Source organism: Leptonychotes weddellii, chromosome 9, assembly GCF_054177405.1.
Source record: "Leptonychotes weddellii isolate Sample4059 chromosome 9, ASM5417740v2, whole genome shotgun sequence".
NCBI classification, from domain to species: Eukaryota; Metazoa; Chordata; class Mammalia; order Carnivora; family Phocidae; genus Leptonychotes; species Leptonychotes weddellii.
The window spans coordinates 93,380,222-93,386,723 of NC_138377.1; the positions used below are offsets into that span (position 1 = coordinate 93,380,222).

The window sequence follows — 6,502 nt, forward strand, 5'->3', positions numbered from 1 at the left end:
TTTCTAGACTGCCCTCCTCATATCACTTCTCTAAATGATATCCATTCTTCAATGCCAAGTTCAGATATCTTCCCAGAAGCCTCGAGCTCTTGCCTGAATGGATTTAATGGGTTTTTCCATGTGGTGCCTCCTTAATGTTCTGTGGGAACTGCTGCTTCTCATAGTTTGGAATTATTGAGGAAAGTTGTCTGATTATGCATCAACATTGACAAATTCACCTGTGTGTTGAATAGAAAAGAGAGAGGCAAAGAGGAATTGAGAGACTGTATTTCAGTGATTCTGCTCATCTAAATGAAGAGGGGGAGATGAGACCCCAAACCTTCCATGCCTTCAATCAAGTTTTGTTCCAGGATCCTCTGTAAGTAAGTGGAATAGGATTCTAATATATTTATTTATTTATTTTAAAGATTTTATTTATTTATTTGAGAGAGACAGCACACATAGAGGGAGAGGGAGAGAGAGAAGCAGACTCCCTGCTGAGTAGGGAGCCTGACACGGGGCTCGATCCCAGGACTCTGGGATCATGACCTGAGCCGAAGGCAGACACTTAACCGACTGAACCACCCAGGCACCCCTGATTCTAATATTTTTAAAAATGGTAATTTTCCATACAACGCAACCTATAAATGCAACCCAAATAGTCATTTGAGTTTCCACCCTAGAATCTGGCCACTGTCTAAAGTGTGACTCTTTATGTTTGTGTTTATGTCATTTCTGTCCTTGAGTTAGCCTGTGTTATACTACATTTGATTCATTTTCAGCACTCCACGTCTCCACAGCTAGCCCAGCTCCCCAGAGCTGCGCCCTCTGCCAACTGCTTCTTCTGAGGAGCCAAAGCCAATCTGTTTTCTTTCCTCCACAGGGTTGTCTCCTGCCATTGATATCTTATTTTCTAGTGGATGGTCTTTTGATTTGCAGCACACTTCTTTTTAAAAAACTCTACATAATATTATTGTAACGGCTGAAGTTTTCCCAGGACACTAAAATGGAAATATTTCTGAAGCTCATGGTAGTAAGTTAGGAATGTATGGGGAAGTCCATTTCCAAGCCCAAGAAAACCCATTGCTGGAGCTACCACAAAACACACAGAGAAGATGAGGAAGCCAGCACCTCATGGCAAGGAGTTTTAGGTAATAAATTAAGAATGTCCAGAAAGCACATCCAAGAGGCCTATCATAATATTACTCTGGTGCTCCAGTTTCCAGAAATTTCTCTCTCCTGATGAATGGAGTGTCTATGTATGCTGAATCCATGAACTTGCTCCAGGTTCTGAGTCTGGGTGACAAGACAAGAGCAGGGTTACTGACAGAGAGCAAGCCTGCTTGGTGGTAAATCTGACGATGTTTCAGCTTCAAATGCTTGGAAAGTGAAAGTGCTGAGAATCAAGTGGAGATGTTTGGAGGAAATCTAGAATATGGGAGTGACCTTAATGTCTGGAGGGTGAGAGAGCTGATCCGGAATGAGAGGAAGCAGGAAGCGTCTCCTCTCCCTGGTCCCCATCATCCCATTCTCACCCTGAATATGTGTGTATGATTTTTGAGGAGTGCAGAGACCTGCCAGAGAGTCAGTTTCCGTGTGTGTGTGTGTGAGCAGCCCTTTGGTGCTGAGAGTCAAAAAGATAGAGCAGCAAGAGCCCTGGGAAAGAGGGAGCAGGGGCACAGGGAGGAGAATGGTCAGAGCTCTGATTGGTAAAATGGCCAATGCCTGAACCCACAAGAATTCCGGAATGTGGTCTGGGAGACAATGCCACATGTGACAGGAGAAGGTCTACCATAACCAGGTATCGGGCCAGGGCCAGGGCCAGGGTCAGGAACCGAACCACGGGGCGCCACACAGGGAAATGTCTTTTGGGGTGCCGCTCGTTGGTGGGAAATTCCGTGTAGTACTATCTCCTGACTGTAGTTGCATCAGAAGTCCGCCAGGGTGTGCTGCTCACCAACATTTCCTGTCGTTGAGCGCGATGGCCGATTCACCGGCTCCAGCACCTTTTGCTCGGGAATGGGCTGTCAGTGTTGTTACTGCCTCATGGGGTCTCAGTAGATGTTCCTCCTTAAGCCCTCCAGCTGCTCTCTAAAGCAGCACTGGGGCTGCAAGGCCATCCGCTGGGGACAGACCGGGAGAGGCTGTCTCCCCACTAACCCATCCACCTCGTACAGGTGATGACACAAATAGTTAGGAGGCTCTTCTGTGCAGCCGCAGACTGTCCCTCACTAGGAGCCCAGGTGTCTTCCCATCCCAGGTGAGAGCTTAGGAGGCAGCTTGCGGCCCGCAGGACTCGGTGTCCTTGAGGAGAGAGACTGGAGACGTCAAATGTCATCTGATGGATGTCAGAGTCCCAGGAAGAGAAGGCAGATGTGGTACTACAGCAATGAGAAGCAGGAAGTTTTCCTTTGCTGCTGATAGTTAACCCCAGTAAACGAAGCAAAATATCAAAATGGATGTAAAGAGATCAAATCTTAAAATCTTTGGTTTCCCCCAGGCAAAAGAGCTGTACAATATTAACAAAGGGAAGGAATATTTCTTTTTGTAAAGTACATTTTCCTAGCTCTGCAAGGAAGTTGACAAGATAGTAATACCTTTCATGTTAAATGGAACTCATAATTTGACTGGTCTAGAGATTGGTAACCATTTACAAAAATTTAGAATAAGGGTCTCAAGAACTGCTGGGAAGGGGCACCTTCTGAGGGTGGCTCAGTCAGTTAAAGTGTGTGCCTTTAGCTCAGGTCATGATCACAGGATCCTGGCGTCTGGCTCCCTGCTCCGTGGGGAGCCTGCTTCTCTCTCTCCCTCTGCCCCTCCCCCTGGCTCGTTTTCTTTTTTTTTTTTTTTTAAGATTTTATTTATTTATTTATTAGAGAGCGAGCGAGCGAGAGAGAAACAGCATGAGAGGGGGGAGGGTCAGAGGGAGAAGCAGGCTCCCCGCCGAGCCGGGAGCCCGATGTGGGGCTCCATCCCAGGACTCTGGGATCATGACCTGAGCCGAAGGCAGTCGCTCAACCGACTGAGCCACCCAGGCGCCCCCCCCCCCGGCTCGTTTTCTTACTCTCTCTCTCTCAGAAATAAATAAAAAAGTCTTAAAAAAAAAAAAGCTGGGAAAATAAAAGGAGGAAAAAAGAAACAAGTGTTCAAAAGAGAACAATGGAGTTTTAGTTAATAAAAGGTGTCTGGTTACCAAGATAACATAGGGAATGAAAGATATCAAAATAGATATTAGGCCAGTCCTAAGAAATCTTTCTGTATATGACTTTTATTTTACTTTTTAAAAGATTTATTTATTTATTTATTTGAGAGAGAGAGAGAGAGAGAGAAAGCAAGCACAGTGGGGAGGGGCAGAGGAAGAGGAGGAAAGAGTCTCAAGCAGACTCCACACTGAGTGCAGAGCCCATGGGGCAGGGGGCGGCGGGGGAATGGGCTCAATCTCATGACCCTAAGATCACAACCCCAGCTGAAACCAAGAGTTGGATGCTCAACTGATTGAGCCACCCAGTCGTGCCAGTATACTCCAATTTTTAAGGCTCTGATTTTTATCACAATGTGAGTAAAATGCCAACATAACATTTTAGCTCATGTAAGGCTTGGATTTATATTCTGATAAGCCTAATTAATTGAAATTTCCAAAGTCCTTATACTTATACTCCTTATATTTATATTCTGATAAGCCTAATTAATTGAAATTTCCAAAGTCCTTATACTTATCTTATACCATTGAAATCATTACTTACACAAAAAAGTAAGACTATGTAGATATAACTATGGGGTCTCAACCAAATTTAATTGTAACAACTAGTGTAAACTTCACACAATGTTGTAAACCATATGGAACCACAGAATTATGTTGCTTGCATTACTGAGTAAAATTTAGGGTGTGTATTTAATACCAACAGTGATTAATGTAATACTGAGTGTCAATTTAAGTCATAATTCCAAGATAACCAATTAACTTTAAGAGTTTAGACATATTAATTTAAAATAATTAATAAATGACTTTTGGTTATCTGAAAAAAAATTAAGAAATTAAAAGGAGTAGCATGAAACAGTACAAGTGTCTGGAGATTGCACAATACTTTTTACAACCAGTCACAAAAGACCGCAAAAGACCAAATAAATGTAGGATTCCATCTATATGAAATGTCCATAATAGGCCAATCTATAGAGATAGAAAATAGGGCAGGGGTGCGTGTTCATAGAAATGAGGGGTGCCTGGGGCGCCTGGGTGACCTCAGTTGGTTAAGTGACCAACAATTTTGGCTCAGGTCATGATCTCAGTGTCGTGGGATTGAGCCCCACATGGGGCTCCACACTCAGTGGGGAATCTGCTTGAGATTCTCTTTCTCCCTCTCTGTCTCTGCCCCTCCCCCCCACTTCTGCTCTCTTTCTCCCTCTCTCTCAAATAAATAAATAAATCTTTAAAAAAAAAGAAAAAGAAAAAGAAATGAGGGGTGCCTGCCAGTTGGCACAAAGTTCCTTTTGAGGTTGATGAAAATGCTCTGAAATTGATTGTGGTGATGTTTACATGACTCTGTGAAGTACACTTTAAATGACTGAATTGTATGTTATGTAAATTACATCTCAATAAACCTGTTTAAGTTATGTTTTTAGGTACTCTTATCCGTACAAAATGTACTTCTTTCCTCATATTCAAGTTACACGAATAAAATTAATGCAGTAAAAAATGTCTTAAGATACACTTCATATGTCTAATTTTATTTTTTAATTTTTTAAATTTTATTTTTTAAACCAAAATTCAAAGCTTTGAATCATGTTGTACCTATCATTATTTGGTATACTTATTTAAAATATATATGTAATGAGGTATATTCAAAATTAGTTAAGTAATTGGGAAGCATATGTATAATAGAGTATTAATACCCCACTTAATACACTGATCACATGCCTGATTGAGTGTGTACAGTCTATGAGTCAATCTGAGGTAGTGAAATACATTTTTATTTTTCTTTTGCATAGATGACAGAAGTTTTTTGCTGTAACTTCCAAAATGTAGACTATTAAAAGAATCCATTAACTTCCAGGAAACTTTTGGAAATACATAATCTGCAAACAACTATACTCAAATAAACAAAATGACAAGAGGTTCCTCATTTCGTATATGCAAATGATACTACAAAGCCCTCCAAGGACATGGCTTATGGAATCATAACCTTACAGGTAGAAAAGGCTGCTGCTTCCAGGCAGGCCAGAAACATTGACAAGTTTCAGGGAGCTGGAGAAGAGACTTGGAAATGGATGACCAAACCTGGTGAGGTGAATTAGATGGTGCTGGGTTTCTGGCCTCAGAGCGAACACACTGATAAGGTAAGTAGAAAGCATTTCTAGCACCATGGAAAGATTGGAAACTTATCCCCAGGGCTTTATACAGTTTACAGGGAAAAGTTAACTTTCTCCTTCTAATCTTATGGCTCTAATTTTGCTTACCGTTCAGCAAGGTCTTTGTGCAATTATACATGCCTCTTGCTGGACCTCTGAACTAAAACATGAGACAGAGAATAACACTTACATGATTCAGGCTCATAAACTGCATGAAATTGTTACCACCAGATTGAATCACCATACAATATTCGTTTGGAAATTCTTCCCAAATATAGGAAGCTGGTTGAAAGGAATACTATTAACGTGGGCATGACTCTTTCTGGTAACGATGATTGTGTATGTTTTGTATGTCAACTTGCCTCCATTTAAAAAAAAATGTAAAAAGTGATCAACTAGGCAAGAAATTTAATCAACATAAAGAGATAGCCCTATTTTTTTTGACCAAGACAGGTCTTTAAAAATAATCTGAGCGAAAAGGAGAAGCTTCAAAAGAAAAATTGTCCCACACCTAATCAAGGACAGAACTTTTCTCCTTTTTCAATGATTTAATTCACAACTTCCTTCTGGAAAGAAATTATGATTCCTGGTCAAAATGCTTAGAAAAGTTTCTGCTAACTTTAAGACAATTAAGACTTGTTCTAGAAAACTAGTCACCCACCCACCCAAACGACACCAGTCAAGAGTCTTAGTGACCTTTTAATCAAACATTCTTCTTTTATTTATTTATTTATTTTATTTATTCATGAAAGTCAGAGAGAGAGAGAGAGGCAGAGGCAGAGGGAGAGAAACAGGCTCCCCGCCTAGCAGGGAGCCCGATGCGGGACTCGATCCCAGGACTCTGGGATCATGACCTGAGCCGAAGGCAGACGCTTAACCGTCTGAGCCACCCAGGTGCCCCAAACATTCTTCTTTTAAAAATCTAGTCTAACCTTCAGAGTATAGGGATCGAGGGTACATACCTCAATATCATAAAAACCATCTATGAAAAACCTACAGCGAATATTATTCTCAATGGGGAAAAACTGAGAGCTTTCCCCCTAAGGTCAGGAACGCGGCAGGGATGTCCACTATCACCACTGCTATTCAACATAGTATTGGAAGTCCTAGCCACAGCAATCAGACAACAAAAAGAAATCAAAGGCATCCAAATTGGCAAAGAAGAAGTCAAACTCTC

At 41.5% G+C, this 6,502-nt stretch overlaps 1 long non-coding RNA gene across 1 annotated transcript in view; it reads left to right on the plus strand.

Moving 5' to 3' along the window:
- The window catches only part of LOC145723537 (uncharacterized), a 38,311-nt gene extending 32,317 nt beyond the window's left edge, over positions 1-5,994 (plus strand). The window contains exons 2-3 of the long non-coding RNA XR_014148676.1: positions 234-358; positions 4,966-5,994. This is a non-coding gene — a long non-coding RNA (uncharacterized LOC145723537). The remainder of the gene's footprint in view (positions 1-233; positions 359-4,965) is intronic.
- Positions 5,995-6,502: the final 508 nt, after the last annotated feature.